Raw genomic sequence first — 18,491 nt, forward strand, 5'->3', positions numbered from 1 at the left:
GTGAGGCTGGGACACCACATGGAGAGAGGAGTGGGGAGGTCAAGTGCCTGCTTGTGAGGCTCAGAGGTGAGCGCTCCTGTTCTCCCGCATCTTCGTAGCTTTCCACACCTGCAGAGAGCCCTGGGTGGGTGGGCCTGTGTGTATGTTTGGTCAAACAGTGGTTGATATGAGAAGTTATAAACTGAGGAGAAAGGTTTGTGGAATCACAGGATGTCAGGAGCACTCTGACTGTGGAGCAGGAACTGGATTGGCCAGGACAAGAGTAAAAGTGAAAAAATAGAGCAAAGCAGTGATGGTGGTGGCTTTGGCTAGGGTGGGGCCGGTGGGGATGGGGAGAGCGGATGGGATTAATAGATATTGAGGAAATTTATGATTTATGATTTTATTTTAAAAATAGAATCAGCAGGACTCCCTGATGCAGAGGAGAAAATGAGTTCTTGGTTTCTGAATTGAGTTACTGGATGACGGAGATGCCATTAAGTGAGATGGGGAAGATTGGTGGGAGACAGGCATCCTCCCTCTTTCAATCTGGAATTGGGAGGAGGGCCCTCTTTTGCCAGCAGAGGGCAGCCTAGACCAGTCAACAGGCAGCCCTGGTGGTCTAAGATGGGCCCAGGCACACTGGCAATGGGAAGGCTACTGCATGGCTATGGAAAGCATCAGGTCTGCTCTGTGGCTTAAGTCCAGCATTTGACATAGAGTTCGACCAAGACACTGAAATCTGTGGCTATCTATGCCCAAGGCTGCTGGCCCTCCAGGCCACATGGTCTCTCCTACGCTATTTCAACAGTTTCTCATCTCCAGGAGTCAGCTCCACATCACACCACTCAGCTTGAAAACCTCCAATGGCTCCACATTGCCCTCAAGATAATTTTACGATCTTCACCATGGTCTTCGAGGCCCCTTGCGAGCTGCATCTGCCTAGATCAGTGGTCGGCAAACTCATTAGTCAACAGAGCCAAATATCAACAGTACAACGATTGAAATTTCTTTTGAGAGCCACATTTTTTAAACTTAAACTTCTAACGCCACTTCTTCAAAATAGACTCGCCCAGGCCATGGTATTTTGTGGAAGAGCCACACTCAAGGGGCCAAAAAGCCGCATGTGGCTCGCGAGCCGCGGTTTGCCGACCACGGGCCTAGATGTCCAGCTCATCCATTACTGCTTGCCTCTTTGGCATCAAGCTCTTTCCTGTCTCAGGCCCTTTACATGAGCAGCTCCTCCCTGACTGGTTTCCTTTCTCCCTGATGTGTTTTTGTTTTTTCTTCATTAAATATTTTAATTTTTAAAATTAAAAACATATATTTTGGAATGCCTTTCTGTATCTCCGTGATGTTTTTGTTGAGCTAGCTCCTTCTCCTGGGTCTCAGCTTCAATGTCACCTTCCCTAACCACCTTCCTATTCTTTATCTCAGTTACTTATAAAAAAGTCCTCGTAGCACACAGCACTTCAACGTGCAATGCGCCATCTACCAGGGTAATTTGATACATTCATTTGCATTTTCTCCTGCCCTTTCTGTATCTATCACCTAGCGGGGGTTGGTCATGGGTTCAAAGCAAAAACTGCCTCCAGGACTCTTTCCTTTCTGGCTTCCATTTTTGATACGTTTCAACAGAGGAGATATTGCAAACCGCCAGTTTCACGGGCCCAGTCCTGCTCACAGATGTGTTTTGTATGACCTTCACCAAGGTTTAACAACTGTTTTCACTCAGTTGCCAATGTTAAAAAAAAAGAGCAATTTCAAAATAAAAAGTTGGCTATCGGACCTCTTTTGAATATTTAGAGGATCTGGCCATCTCAGCCTGCATTTTCATGTGAGGGGTGCTGATACTTATTGAGTACCTACCAATGTCAGGCACCATTCGAAGTGCTTTCTCACATGAAGTCACATGGATATGTACAAGTATTATTCTTTTTCAGGGTTAAGAAAACTGGCACAGGGTGGATAGGTGACTTGCCTAAGAACTCACAGACAGTAAAGAGCAACCCCAGAATTTGAACCCAGGCAGCATAGCTCTAGAATATGGTCTTCTAACCATTAGGCAACACTGCCTGATGGCATCTGGGTGAGCTGAGCTGGGCTGTCCCCTCTTCGTGGATCACCAAGTCTCAACTTTTTGTTAACTACCTGGGTCCTGGAGACTGAGTTTGCCAACCCTGGTGTAGAGAGGGTGCTCATTGCTTCTGAGGGAAGGACAAGGGGAGAGAAAGGAGCTCTTGGAGGTTCTGAAGAGAAGGAAGGAGGAAGGAGTCTGGGATTGGGGAGATCTTCCTGTCTCTTTCTTGGCAGTGACCCAAGAGGTGGCCAGACTCTGTGGGGATGAATGGACAGTGTACCTGGGAGGCTGGACCCAGGCTTCCAGCAAGACTCCCTCTCTTGGCTTGGAAGCGGGGGCTGCTGAACTTCAGGGGCAGTTGAGGGTTTGGACGCTGTGGTTAGAGGCCTCCCGTGGTCCAGTGCGAGGGAGAGACCCTGGTTTTCCTCCTTGTCCCCTGGCAGGTGAGGATGGAGAGTGAATTTCCCTCCAGTCCAGAAGGGTGGAGTATAGGAACAGAATTTAATTTTTTTAAAATTTAAATTCTTTATTGTTTAAAGTATGACATATGTCTCCTTCCCCCCCACCCATTGACCTCTCCCCAGCCATTCCCACCCCCCAGCATATGCCCTCACCCCCATACTGTCAGTGGATGCTCATATGCATGCATACAAGTCCTTTGGTTGATCTCTTACCCACCCTCCTCCCCTGCTTTCCCTCTTAGGTTGGATGGTCTGTTTGATGCTTCTGGCTCTATTTTTGTTCATCAGTTTATGTTGTTCATTATATTCCACAAATGAGTGAGATCATGAGATATTCATCTTTCTCTAACTGGCTTATTTCACTTAGCCTGATGCTCTCCAGGTCCATCCATGCTGTTGCAAATGGTAAGAGTTCCTTCTTTTTTAGCACAGTATGGTATTCCACTGTATAGATGCACCACAGTTTTTTAATTCTGTCATCTGTTGATGGGCACTTAGGCTGAGTCCAAATCTTAGCTATGGTAAATTGTGCTGCTCTGAACATAGGGGTGCACATATTCTTTCTGATTGGTGTTTCTGTTTTCTTGGGATATATTCCTAGAAGTGGGGTCACTGGGTCAAATGGGAGCTCCATTTTTAATTTTTTGAGGAAACTCCATAGTGTTTTCCACAGTGGCTGCACCAGTCTGCATTCCCACCAGCAGTGCATGAGGGTTCCTTTTTTAATTTGGTTTTTGAGAAAATAAAGAAATGAATGTTTTTTTTTGCACACCTGAGTTGGGGGGGGGGTGATTAAGATTTACATTTGATGCAACAATTTGTAATTATTTTTATTATTTCTATTTTTTTGAAGTTGGTCTTTTTAAGTTTTTTTTCTCCCCTATTAGACTGTGAGCCCCCTGAGTACAATGTTCACACTGTACATGTACTGAGCCCCCTGAGTACAATGTTCACACTGTACATGTACTGTTGAGAGGGCATCAGGCACATAGTAGATGTTCAATAATCATCATGATAATTACAATGCACATTCATGGAGAACTTACTCCCATGCAGGGTGCTTAACATTTACATGTATTAATTCATCTGACCCTCACACCACCTATGTATGTAAGGGTAGGCATCTTTTCTTCCTCATTTTGCTTTTATTTTTTTAAATCCTCACCTGAGGAATAAGGATATTTTTTTCCATTGATTTTTAGAGACTGTGGAAGGGAGGGGGAAGAAGGGAGAGAGAGAAAAAAATATTGATCTGAGAGAGACACATCAATTGGTTGCCTCCCGTTCTTGCCCTGACTGGGGCCGGGGATTGAACCTGCAACTGAGGTATGTGCCTTGACCAGGAATCGAACCTGAGACCTCTCCATCCACAGGCCAACATTCTAACCACTGAACCAAACCAGCCAGGACTCCTCCTCATTTTACACATGAGGAATCTGAGGTACAGAGCCGCTAAATGATTTGTCCAAGGTCACACAGCTTGGATTGTATCTAATAAATATTCATTGAATGACCGGATGAGTGAATGATTTCCTGGCATGCACCATGTTTTCTTGCCACCAGGCTGTCCCTCATCCTACACAGTGGTATGCTGCAGTATTAAAATTACATGGGTTAGGCAGGAGGCTGTCTCAGAGCCTTCAGTGAGTCCCTGAGGCCCATGGGGCAATGTCCTCACCCCTGGGATTTGATGATTAATCCTCTCCTTCTAGCTTACTCTCTCTTCCTCCCCAGCGTTACACCCTACACTTCAATGCACTAATTACTCATAGGTCCCTAGATTCTTCTCAGCCTCCCTGCTTTTGCTTAAGCTCTTCATCATGTAGGGACCACCCTTTCAATCCCGAGGTTCCATTATTCTAAAAGGAGGTACCAGAAAGGTAGGCCAGTTCTTTAAACCACAGCACTCCCTTGTTTAATAATACTAAAATGTTAGATTGTATCTGGTCGCCAGCAGCCTTATGATGGTGGTGGTGAGGGGCCGGTTATAGAACAGTGTTCTCATCCCCATCTCTCTAGTGAGATATGGAGTCCCAGAGAGAAGAAGGGGCTTGATAAAAGCAAAACATTTGCCCTGGGTGGTGTTTTTCAGTGGTTAGCGTATTGTCCCTTGCACAGAAGGGTTATGGGTCTGATCCCTGGTAGGGCATGTGCATGAGACAACCGATCAATGTTTCTCTTTCACATAGATGTTTCTCTCTCTCTCTTGAAAAACATGCACTTGGGTGAGGATTAAAACAAACGAACACTTTTGATCAGATTTAGTGGGGCCCAAATCCAGGCCACTGGCCTCCTAGCCCAGAGCCCGTTCACAGTGGGCAGCTGCTCTAGTTGACGTTACACAGAGAACAGGGCCTGACTGCCAAAAAGAGCCTCAAGCCTGAGCTAACAGTGCTTGAAGGTCCACCATTGGAGATGATTGCCTTTGGAGGTAAAGGGTGTTGAAGGCTTTCTGGTCTCCAGGGCGTCTCAGCTGCTGATGGAAACCCCTGCAACGAGTCCGACATTCAGTTCATGTCGACCGTTCCCAGGAGGATGAACTGGCTGACAGGCAGCCAAGGGTGAGATGCCGTGGGAAGGAGATCCTGCACGAGGGCTGGAGGAATGTGGGAAGCACCAAGGCAGGCAGAAGGATGGGGGCAGGGAGGTCAGCCATGGACAGGGTGGGGCTGCTGTGAGAGCCTTGGGCTGGGGAGGCTTGGCTTCGCCACCACTTGCTGTGTGGTGCTGGGCGAGTCTCTTTCCTACTGGGAGCTCTGATCTGGGTCAGTGCTATGGAACAGACTTGTTTCTGGGTTTATCTTAAGGCTCTTGGTGTCAGGAAGTTGGCACCCCCCACCTCCCAGGGGTGGTTACCATGACAACTATCTCTGTGGCACTAGTGACCAAGGTGATTGTTGCTAGGACTACAATTACAAGGTACAAGGGCCAAGTGATTGGCTATCAGTTCTGCCTTCAGACAGGTTCCTCCCCTTCACCTCCTTCAATCACCCACTGAAGTTCAGTGTGTGGGGCCAGATAGTTGACACCCAAGGGAAGTGTCAGGTGTCAAGGACCTGTGTTCTAATGTCTTTTCTTATACAGACAGGCACTGTGGCCTTGGGCAAGTCTCTGCTTTTCTCCAGGCCTTAGTTTCCTCATCTGGGAAAGTAAGAGGTTGCACAAGGCCCTTTCACTTCTGAATGTCTACCAATTTGCCTTTCAACAAAAGGCAGTTTTAAGCCAAAGGGTTGTTTCCAAGAGTAATAGGAAAATATTTACAGCCCAGCCGGTGTGGCTCAGTGGTTGAGTGTTGACCTATGAACCAAGAGGTTACGATTCAATTCCGGGTCAGGGCATATGCCCGAGTTGCTGGATTTTCGGGCTTGATCCCCAGTGTGGGGCGTGCAGGAGGCAACTGATCAATGATTCTCTTTCATCAGTGATGTTTCTATCTCTCCCCCTCTTCCCTTCCTCTCTGAAATCAATAAAAATATATTTAAAAATATTAACAGCTGTTATGATTGTCATTCACCAATCTATCCACAGGACCTGGACTATACTGCTATGGCAGGTGTTAATCTTTCAGTGCCTGTAAGTGAGGAGGTCTGGGTGGTCCCAGAGGGAGGGACTGCAGAGGCCTTTATGCTTGGAGGGTACTTGGAGGGAACTTGGGACCGGGCTTATTAACAACTAGTTAAAACGTAACTAAATATTTTGATGACTGGTATGGCCATGCCTTTCCATACTGAGCAGCATTGTGAGTATGTACGGTGGTGGGATAACAGGCACTGTGAGCAGTGAAGGGAGGTTTTCTGAGCCGAGGGGCCACACTGATATCACAGAGCTCTGGCTGCTGATGAAGCCGATGGATCACGCTCAAGGCAGCTCTGGTCACGATCTCCGAGTGTAGGATCAATCCTCCTTCCTGGCCACTGCGCCTCCCTGAGTCAGCCGTGCACAGTCCCCAGAGAGTCAGATTTGCCAGCGTCTCAATTCCAGGATGGCCGATGCCCAGATAAGTGGGCAGGGCACAGCAGGAGCTGCCAGAGCAGGGGAGCCCAAGGAGGAAGCAGGAAGCTCGGGAGGCCTGCTCCTCCTCTCCCAGGAGACCAGGCCTTGGGCAGATGCCAGATACTCAGCCTCCCAGAGCTATTCCTCTCCCCCCACTCCAGGCCCAACACCCTCCCCCCCCTCACTTACCTCCCTTGCCTCTTTCAGCAGGACTTTGCAAACAGCTTCCCCGGATGGATGGGGCTGCCGCCTCCTCCCTGCACACTTTCCATTCCCAGCCCTGAGCCTCAGCCAGGGTTCCTCAGGAAAATTGGCTGAAAGAGACATTTTCCATGCTCTTGACTCCTCTGCCGGGTGGCTGTCCCTGCCTCCACTCCTGCAGTCTCTTCTCCAGCGGGTCACCCAGACCCAGGAAAGAAAATATTTAGTCAACTGGTTGCTGCTCACTCACCATTTAACTTAGTATGTAATGTTATCTCTCTGGGCCTCAGTTTCTTAATCGATGAAATGAGCTAGCTACCCTGGGAAGCATGCTGGGGAGGCAGACATTTTTTATTTAGACCTTAGCTCTGCTGATGATTGTGTGACTTTGGACATGATACTTACCATCTTAGAGCCTCAGTTTTCCTCGTCTATAAGATGATGTTGTCTCTTACTGTTGTGAGGATTAAAGAAATGATCTGAGAAAAGGGCTTAACTCAGTGTTCTGCACATGGCATGTGCTCAATGAATACTTTTTTTTTAAAGCCAGTTGACTTCTTTTTTAAAAATATATTTTTATTGATTTTAGAGAGGAAGAAAGAGGGAGAGAGAGATAGAAACATCAATGATGAGAGAGAATCATTGATTAAGGGCCTCCTATACACTCTCCACTGGGGATCAAACCCACAAAGTGGGATATGTGCCCTGACCAGGAATCGAACCATGACCTCCTGGTTTAGAGGTTGATGCTCAACCACCGAGTCATGCCAGCTGGACTGAATACCTATTTTTAAAAAATTAATTTGTTATATTAGTATGTACTAGGTGCCAGATGCTGTGCTAGGCGCTTTACATACCTGCTTTCTAATCCATCTAACACCTGTGCAAAATGTTTGTCATCATTTTGTAAAGCTGAGGCTCCAAAGGTTCAGAGAAGCTAAGTAACTTGCCCTCAGTCACACAGCTGTCAAATGGCTGAGCCAGAGGGAATCCAACTCAGGTTTGGCTAATTCCAGACTCCCTGTTCTAACCAAGGCTCTGGTAACTGGAAGAAAAAACACATCCTTCTACTCTAGGCAGATAATGAAGAGTGGAATAGCCTAGGCTAATAATTTAATCCAGCCCTAGCCGGTTTGGCTCGGTGGATAGAGCGTTGGCCTTCGGACTGAAGGGTCCCAGGTTTGATTCTGGTCAAGGGTACATGCAGGCTTGATCTCCAGTGGGGGGCGTGCAGGAGGCAGCTGATCAATGATTCTCTCTCATCATTGATGTTTCTATCTCTCTCTCCCTCTTCCTTCCTCTCTGAAATCAATAAAAATATATTTAAAAAAAAAAGAATTTAACCCAGCCCTCAGGAACTGTAATTTCAAAGCTTCACTGGAGTTTTGGACAGCTAAGGGCACAGTCATGGAGAGAAATATTGCTCAACTTTGTTATAATTAGGGAAATACAAAGTAAGCAATGAGACACTTTCTTTCCCAAGAGAATATCAAATGAGAAAAGATTGGTCTTTTGGTGTCCTGAACCCAATTCCTGTACGTGTGTACGTGTGTACGTGTGTGTGTGTGTGTGTGTGTGTGTGTGTGTGTGTGTTTCCCCAGACTAACAAGCAATTCTCAGACTATCTACCTGGAGATAGCATCAGACTCCACAAGTAAAGGGCTCAGTCCCACAAGATTGCCCTCCAATTCAGACTCCAATTGCAAGCTGAGGTTGTTACCTGTGCTTCTGACTGATCAACTACAGACAGGAGGTTCCAATGACCCCCTGCAACTCAGGATGCCAATCGCAAGTCCAGCGTGTTATCTGTACTTCTGACCAACTGGCTATACATCAGAGGTTCTCATGACCCTCTCTTTGCATTTGATTAATTTGCTAGAATGGCTCACAGAACTCAGGAAAACCCTTTACCAACAAAATAGTTGATTTATTTTACAAAAGGATGTTAAAGGATACAAATCAATAGCCAGACGGTGAGGTCCCAAACAAAGGAGCGTCTGTCCTTGTGAAGCTTGGGGCCCTGTGCGCTGGCTCGTGGGCGTGTTCTGATTCTCCAACCGGGAGGGTCTCTGAATCCCCTGGAGGCTGCATTATGTAAGCGTGATTGAGTAACTCATTGGCCATGGGTGGTTGACTCACCTCTAAGCCTCTCTCTCCTCCCAGGAAGTCAGGGGGTGGAATTGGAAGTTCCACACCTCTATTCATGGTGGGTTCCTTGGCAGCCAGACCCTGTCCTTAGGTGCTTTCCAAAAATCACTTTCACTAACATAAATCCAGTTGTAGTGGAAAGGGGCTTGTTATGAATAATAAGACCAAATATTACATCAAAAGATGCTCCCATTGCCTTATCATTCAGGAAATTTCAAGGATTTTGGAAGCTGTGAGCCAGGAATTGTATGTGTGAAGACCAGATATATCTGAGAAATATATTTTGATCATCTGAGTGATCACACATGTATATTTCTTGTAAGTTATAATATTGAACTAGTGATAACTAATGTGGATCCTGGTGTGGGGAACTGGGCACTATTGGTGTGAATATAAGCAAAACCAGTCCTTTTGGAGGGCCATTTGGCAGTGTCTGTCAAAATGTAAAATGTACATGCCCTTTGACCTAGTAATTTTGAATTTGGTAATTTCTATGTGTGCAAGAATATTCAGTGCACACTATAAGGGCAAACTATTTACAATAACCTTAATGTCCTTCAATGGGGGAAATATGTATATCCATACTGAGGAATATTTTGCAGCAATGAAAAAGAACAGGGAAAAGAAAAAATAGACAGACCAAAGGAGATTTCAACATTCCTTTCTCAGCAACGGATAAGACAAGTAGGCATAAAATAATTTTGGATATGGAACACTTGAACAGCATTATCAATAACCTTGACCTGATCGACATTTTTAGAACTCTACAACCAACAATGGCTGAATGCATATTATTTTCAAGTGCACACGGAACATGGATCATGAAAGACCACATTTTGAACTATAAAACAAGCCTCAAATTTGCAATAGAATTAAATTATAAATCAATAACAAAAAGACATATAGAACTCCCACCCCAAATATTTGGAAATTTATACACTATATGTCTGAGTAACCTATGGGAAGAAGAAATCACAGGGGAAATTAGAAAATATTTTAAACTGAATTATAATGAAGATACAACACACCAGAATTTGTGGGATGTATCTAGAGCAGTACTTAGAGGGAAATTTAGAGCTTTATATAACTTACATAGCTTTTTTCTAATATAGAGTTAAATGCATATATTAAAAAAGAAGAAGGTTCTCAAAAGGTCTAAAAAAGAACAAAATAAATGTCGAAATAACAAGGTACATTTGTATATATTGGCTTGCATAGAAAATCAGGATAAATTGAACAAAAAAGCAAATTACATCGAATATTTACAGTGTCATGGCAGATACATATTGCTCGCTGCCCTTCAATGTCTGTCCTATCGTTCCTTGAACATAAAATCCCTGATTTTGAGTTGATATATAGCTATTTAGAATAAAATACCCTAGACACCTTTGCAATGAAGTGTGGTGATGTGACTAATGAGGTGTAAGCAGTGGTAATGTGTGCATCTTCTGAGAGGCGGGCCTTTTCTGGGCTCCTCACCACTTCCTGCTGCTGGAGTTTAGGATGTGATGGCTACAGCTTGAGCAGCATGTGGGATGGAAGACGGTGACCCCGAAAGATAGAAGGAGCCAGGTTGTGCACTGTGGAATGCATGCCAGCCTTGGACTGCCTGCTTCTGAACTTCCTTTCCGTGAGAGGGAAATATACTGCTATCTTGTTTCGATCACTGCTATTTTGAGTTTCATCCTTTGCAACTAAATTCAGTCCTAACGCATATAAGTGTGATCCCATTTATGTGGGGAAAAAAAAGCCAAGTAAGCCCGACTGGCATGGCTCAGTGGTTGAGCGTTGACCTATGAACCAAGAGGTCATGGTTCGATTCCGGTCAGGGCACATGCCCGGGTTGTGGGCTCGATCCCCAGTGTGGGGCATGCAGGAGGCAGCCGAACAACGATTCTCCCTCATCATTGTTGTTTCTATCTCTCTCTCTCTCTCCCTCCCTCTCCTTTTCTCTCTGAAATAAGTAAATAAATATATTTTAAACAACCAAATTAAACCTATATACGTCAGATGATTTTGACTTTGGTACAGAAATCCTCAAGATAATTTGCTTCAGCACTGAAAACATATTATCTAACCTAGCAATAAGTTCAGAGGTGGGGCAGCCTCAGGAATGGTTAAGTCAGTGGCTGGACTTCATTGTTAGTGACTTAGGTACTTCCCATCTTCCTACTTTGCTATTCTCTGACTAGATTCCGTCATAATTTCAAGATGTTGGCTATAGTTCCAGGCATCACATGCATACATCTCCATGACCAGTAGAAGAAAAGGGACTGTCCCTTTCTGCTGAAGCTCTTCTTTTGTTTGTGTCTTAGCACTTTTGTGAGAGCAAAGAAACTTTTTTTAGAACCTTCTAGCCAACTTCCCTCACACCTCATTGACCACAGCTGGATTGTAGTCCATCTTTAAGCCAATCTCCGGCTTAGAGCAATCAGGTTTATTCTTGACCCATGAAAAAGAGAAGAACAGCAAAATCGCAGCCCTGACAGCGTGGAAGAAAAGAAAAATTGCCAAATGTCTGCTTCAGCGTATATGTAAGTAGGCAAAAACATCTGGAAGAATACATCATAAAATGCCAATGGTGGGTAACTCCAGGAAGAAGAGTGGAACTGGGGGAAGAATAAAAGGAGTTCTGTGACAAGTGCCAAATCCACCCATTCAACGACCCATAACCACTTCTCCGTTGCTCACCAAAGCCATCTTGTTAGGGCAGCAAGGGATGAATTGTAATTGGCCCACGCCAGGTGTGGCAATCTCATTCATTTTTGCCAAATAGTTGCTTTCCCAACCTCTCTTGCAGCTAGAGGTGGCCATGAGACTCAGTCTGGCCAGTGAGATATAAAGGGAAACTGCTGGGAGAACAACTTCCTCCTTGGTAAAAAAAATAACGTCTTTCTGACCTTTCCCCTTCCATTCTGACTTGGGATACTGGTGTGAGAATGTGATGTTTGGAGCTGTGGCAGCCATATTGCAACCATGAAGAAAAAGCCTAGAGAATTACGCAGCTGCACACTCAGTGTCCTGGCATTTTCAGGCTGATGAATCAACCCTAACATTGCCTACCTCTGGACTCTTGTTAGAAAATATCCTTACAAGGATTTCTATCATGTGTAGCTGAGAGCAGCTTAACAGACAAATGCATCTATTTTCTATTGTTTTGACATATCCTTATAATTAAAGTCTATTATTTCTGTAATTCAAAGTTCAATTTAAAAAATATACCAGTGGGCCTGGGCACCTTTGATATCCCAACAGGCCTGGAGAGGCACCCATGGAAAGGGGACTGAGAGGAGTTGAACAAAAGGAACAAGCTAGCCCTAACCGGTTAGGCTCAGTGGATAGAGTGTCTGTCTGCGGACTCAAGGGTCCCAGGTTCAATTCTGGTCAAGGGCATGTACCTTGGTTGCGGGCACATCCCCAGTAGGGGGTGTGCAGGAGGCGGCTGATTGATGTTTCTGGCTCTCTCCCTCTCCCTTCCTCTCTGTAAAAAATCAATACAATATATTAAAAAAAAAAAAAAAAAAAAGGAACAAGCTGTTCTTTATAATCTGGTATGAGGGGTGACCTTGCAGGCCGGGGGTGACTGAGACTACATTTCTCTATCACTATCTGGGTTTGGATCAGAGATTACAAACTGTCAGCCTCTGGTCAGAATTTGGCTGGTGGACATATTTTGTTTCTCCTGTCTAGGGTTTTTAAAAACTGGAATTAGCAATAATGATTTAAGAATTGAGCCCTAGCCGGTTTGGCTCAATGGATAGAGGGTCAGCCTGCGGACTGAGGGGTCCCAGGTTTGATTCCAGTCAAGGGCATATGCCCAGGTTGTGGGCTCGATCCCCAGGAGGCGGTGTGCAGGAGGCAGCCAATCAATGATTCTCTCTCATCATTGATGTTTCTATCTCTCTCTCCCTCTCCCTTCAACTATGAAATCAATAAAAATGTAAAAAAAAAAAAAAAAAAGAATTGAGATACTTCACACAAATATCTGGATTGCTGGCTTTTGTGGAAAAAAAAAGAAGAAGAAATATTTGGCAACACGGCGTTCATATCCTCACAGCAGTAATAGGCGGTTTAGTTGTGTCCCTCCCCAAGGGGCAGGACAGGTGTTTCCAATTTGCCACAGACCTTGATGTTCCTTAATATCCTTCACCCAGTCTACTTCACGGATTTATATTACCTTTCTGATACAGTGAGCATTTGAGTTAGTGCAGTTGTGTGTAATATTCAACAATTACTTTCTAGGCAATTGGCCATGTAAAATGGTCACACAGGTGGGCAAACCTTGAAGAGAACTGGATTTGGAGTGTCACACTCTGGACTGTCCTGTAAGACTAGAAGAACTAAGAACACCCTTGATTGTCCTGCTGGGGCACTTGGAGCCTTAATCTACCCCCAATACCTCAGACTTCTGAAGATGTACTGCTCGGGAGGGAGATAATTCAGAGGCAAGACTTACATTGGTGGGTAGGGAGCAGGGTTTTCTAAAAGGCAGATGGAGATTTGCCCACTGAAGTTTTGAAGAAGCGGGAGCTCTTGAAGAGAAGCATGGACTTGAGGAAGAAAAGTAAGGCCAGACTCTGGGGACAGCATCCCAGAGCTCCTGACATTCCACTAGGAGGCTACCCCTTTAATGTAGGGGTTCTCCATTCATTAAAACACGGTGGACTGTATGTGCAGAGAGAGAGAAAAGACCCAGCCACGCCCTTCCTCCATCCCTCACTGTCTCCTGTTACGGTAGGCAGAATAGCAGCTCCTCGAAATGTCCATGTCCTCCAATCCCTGGCAAAGGCGGATTAAGGTCAGAAATGGAATTAAGGTTGCTATTACACTGACTTTTAAAATAGGGAGGTTTCCTGAATCATTCGGGTGAGCTCCATGTAATCACAAGGGTGGAAGAAGGAGGCAAGAGAGGGAGAACCAGGGTGGCAGCATGAGGCAGACTTGTCCCGACCTTGTCGGCTTTGGAGATGGAAGAAGAGGTCATGAGCCAGGGAAAGTGGGAGGCCCCTAGAAGTGGAAAAGCAAGGATATAGATTCTTCCCTGGGGCCTCCAGAAAGAAATGCAACTTTGTGGACACCTTGATTTTAGCTCAGCGACACCCATGTTGGACTTCTATTTTACAGAACTGTAAAATGATACATGTGTGCTATTTTAAGTCATCAAGTTTATGGTAATTTGTTATAGCAGCCATAGGAAACAAATCCACCAGGCCACGTGTAGGTGACATTCCAGCTCCTGCCAGTAGCAACCTCCAGACATGTGAGTGATGACACCAGACCTGTGAGAGAAATCTAGTCACTCCAGTCCCTTAGTTGCCCCGCTGAGTCCCCAGAGAGAAGCTGTACGCATTTTGCCCAGATTCCTGACTCACAAAATATGTAAGTATAATAAAATGACTGTTTTTATGCCACTGAGCTTCGGGGTGGTGTGTTTGGCAGCACAGTAACTGGAACAGCCTTCTCTTCCAGCCTTGAACTTGAACCAGATGGGACTGGGGCAAACTGCACACACTGCTGAACCCAGAGCTCCCATTCCATCATTCGTATTATTTTTAACTGAACCCTGAACTGAACAGAAGGGAACACGGCTGAAATTGAAACTGAACTTGTATATTTTTTCAAGCTGTGGAACTAGAGTATTCAAATATTCTCGAGACAGCATCACATAGAGGATTCTGCCTTAACCCCTTCACTCTGTGTATTTTTATTTGCCTGAGGTCACACGCTCATGGCAGAGCTGAGAGATTCATACTCTTTATAGAGCCAGCGATGACCCTCTCTACTCTCCTTCCCTTCCCTTGTCAAGGTTTGCTGAAGGAAGGATTGAATTGCCCCAGGAGACGTGAATTTCCCACCATCCAAGGATGGGGAGTCCCAACCTGACCCGGATTCCTTGGGGGTCCCTGAGTGGAAGTTTTGTGTCCCTGGCTGAGATATTGGAACTTTCCATGAAGGTCAGTGATCCTCATATCTGAGCAGCCCGGCTGGGGTGTGTCAGGATCCAGGTGGCCTTCATCTCATCTGGATCAGGCCGGCACAGTTTGTGGCAAGGGGGGTGGGGCTCTGAGGAAACTTGGGGCCCCTGGGAGACGTTCATCTTTCCAGAGCTTTATCATTTTTTCCATAACACCACCCTCCCTTAAGGTGGAAAGTCCCAGCTGTCAGCTGAGGATACTCTCAATGTGCTTTTGTTCTCCACCCTGCCCCCAGCCCAGGCAGCAGGGTGCTGGCAAAGGACACCTCCCTCTTTATACCAGGCTGCTCCAGACTCACTGTACCGACAGACAGTGCAATAACACCACGGGACTAGATTTGTCAGGTTCAAATCTTGGCTCTGCTATTTGCTAACTGTGCAATCTTGGCAGGGTATTGAACTTCTCTATGCTATAGTTTCTCTATCTGAAAACTGGCATGGTGATAATATTGACCAGTTTTTAAAAAATATTTTTTTATTGATTTCAGAGAGGAAGAGAGATAGAGACATCAATTATGAGAGAATCATTGATTGGCTGCCTCCTGCACACCCCCTACCAAGGATCGTGCCAGCAACCCCATCATGTGCCCTGACCGGGAATCAGAACTGTGACCTCCTAGTTCATAGGTTCAACCACTGAGCCACCGCAGCTGGGAAATACTGACCAGTTTTGAGGATTTAATATATGAAAAGCACTTAGCACAGCACCTGATACATAATAAGAGTGATATAATTGTTTGCTCTTATTATTACACTAGAGGCCTGGTGCAAGAAATTCGTGCATGGGTAGGGTCCCTAGGCCTGGCCAGTGATCAGGGCCGATCTGTGAGGTGACTGGCAGGGCGATGGGGGGGGGGGGGGCCCTGCTGGCACCCGCTTGGCTAGGGCCTGCGGGCTAAGGGCAGCTCCTGCATTGAGCATCTGCCCCCTGGTGGTCAGTGCGTGTTATAGTGACCAGTCATTCAGCCATTTGCATATTAGGCTTTTATTATATAGGATGACTTTGGACAATTCATCTCCTTTCTCTGGGCCTGTTTCCCTAATTGTATAATGAAGATAGCAGTTTCTTCCAGTCTGAGAGTAAATCCTGAATGCCCTTTCCTGCTGTGTGGTCTTGGACAAATTTTTGGGTTCTCTTAACCTCGATATGCTCATCTTTGAATGGTACATACCAAGTAGGTGGTTATGGTGATGATGAGATGAGAAAATGCATAGCAAGCACATAGCATGTGGCCTAGCACACAGAAAGTACTAAAACAAAGTTAGCATCCCTCCCCCACACACACCAGTTTGTTTTTATAGATGAGAAATAACTTTCTAGACTATAACTGGCTGTGTCCCTAGGAGGAATATTGTGGTTTTCTCACATGCTTTCCCACCCATACCTTATTCACAGACTCCTAGAATCAGAGAGGTCAGGTTTGGAAGAGCCATTTTACAGATCGGCTAATTAATCCACTAAACAAATATTTACCGATTGCCTATTATAAGCTAGGCACTACTGTAGGTGCTCGGGAGGGAGCAGCGTTGAGGGCCCTGCCCTCACGGGGCCTTCATTCCTGTGGGGGAGGCAGACAGTAAACATGAGTATATGAATATGTAATACAAGTTCAGATTCAATCTCTTTATTTTATGTGTGAGGAAACTGAGGCTCAAGAGGGGAAGACATTTTCCTAAAGTTCTCCAGTGTCATAGCAGGGCAAGGACTTCAAGCAAGTCTTCACAGTCTCAGAATACCCTATCCTCAACAAACCCTGGTTTCCCCAAGGTCTTATTATATAACTAGAGGCCTCGTGCACAAATTCGTGCACCAGTGGGGTCCCTCAGCCTGGCCTGTGGGGATCAGGCTGAAACTGGCTCTCTAACATCCCCCTAGGGGTCCCGGATTGTGAGAGGGCGCAGGCCAGGCTGAGGGACCCCACCAGTGCACAATTGGGGCCAGGGAGGGACGGAGGGAGAGTTCTAGGGTGTGTCCAGCCTGTCTCACCCAGTCCTGATCAGCAGGACCCCAGGAGCAAGCTGACCTACCAGTCAGGGCGTCTGCCTCCAGGTGGTCAGTGCGCATTGCAGCGACTGGTCAAATGGTCGAAAGGTCAGAGGGACAATTAGCATATTAGGCTTTTATATATATAGATAGCAGGAACCAACATTTAGTGAATCTTTCTAGCTGTGGGAACTGCTTTAAGTACTTTACACATCATAAGTCATTTAATCCTCACATCAACTCTGAGGGAAGGAATTGTCATGAATCCTATTTTATAGATGGGGAAACTAAGGCACACAGGGGTGTAGGAGAGTAGGGTTTGAACACAGACCCCTTGGTTCAGGGTCCTTGACCTCAAACACGGTGCTGGCTGCATACTATTCCCCCCGCCCCCCATTGGTCTGCACTATTTCTTTCTTTCTCCCCTCCCTTTCCACCCCCCTCCCCCAATCCTGGTCTCAATGATTTCTTTCACACCCCCAGGAGCCTCAGGTAAGCCCTCTCCCTCTCTGGCCCTCAGTTGCCCCACCTATGAGTTGAGTGGATGGACTGGATTGTCTTTAGAGCCCTCTATGACCACCCTGACTTTTAGCTCCTTCTAAGTTTGTAATTATTTTATTCACTTGTTTTCCATCTGCTCTCTTCCCCCATCGTCCCCCCGCCCCTTCCCTCCGCGCCCCTCCCTCCCCCCCCCCCCCCCCCGGCCCGGTCTCTGAGCTCCAGGAACAGCGTCATACTCATTCTATTCATTGCCATCTCCCCAGAGCCTGGCACTGTGTCCTGCACTTAGTAGGCCCTTGATAAGTATTAGTGGATGAAGAATGATAGGATAGTCCTCAGTTTTCTCAGAAATAGCTTCTGTGCTCTCTCCCTGGCCCCTCTTCCTTTCTCAGCCTGTGGGGCCCCATCCCTCCCTCTCTTCTGCCCTCCCTCCTTCTCACCTCCCAGGGCCGACTCAGGCCCTCCATCCGGCCTGCATTTTTCCGGGTTTGATATCATTTTTTCCACTCTCCCGGCTGCTGCCGGCTGCCTCTGCCAACTTTCCACAACTACAGCCCCTCCCCCATGACCACAGGCTGGGGACAGCTTGGGTGGGGGAAGACCCTCCTCCCTTTCCTTCCCCAGGCTGGAGTTGGGACAGGGAAATCAGTGCCATCGGTGCCTGGCTGGCAAGATGGTCAGGGTGGGGGAGTGAATGTTACAGCTGGAGGCTATGGCTTGCCTGCCCCTGCTTTACTCTTCCTTGGCACTCTGTTCCTGGTGGCACGGACAGGGCCCATGTGGGGGGGGGGAGGGGCTGAGGCATCTGGAAGGGCAGCTGTTTGGGGACAGTGGTGTCAGGAATCAGGGACACGTGGTCCAAACTGTTTACATCTTGTTCTCTTTTCAAATTAGTGACACCCCTTCACCTGAAGCTGGAAACTCCTGACCTGACCCCAAGACCCCATCCCCAGCCAGAGGCCTCACTACCTCCTACTTCCTGCACAGACATAGGAGAAGGCTGGGCCCTGGGGTCTCATCCTCACCCTCACTGGCTGGGTGACTCTGGGGTGTTCACTTCCCCTCTCTGGGCTTCAGTTTCTACATTCTGAAAAATGAATGAGTTGGACTAAATTGGGGGACCATCCTGGGGATAAGTGGATTGAGCTTCATGGAGTCTACTCCCTGCCC

This window comes from Plecotus auritus (genome assembly GCF_963455305.1).
Source record: "Plecotus auritus genome assembly, chromosome: 8".
NCBI classification, from domain to species: Eukaryota; Metazoa; Chordata; class Mammalia; order Chiroptera; family Vespertilionidae; genus Plecotus; species Plecotus auritus.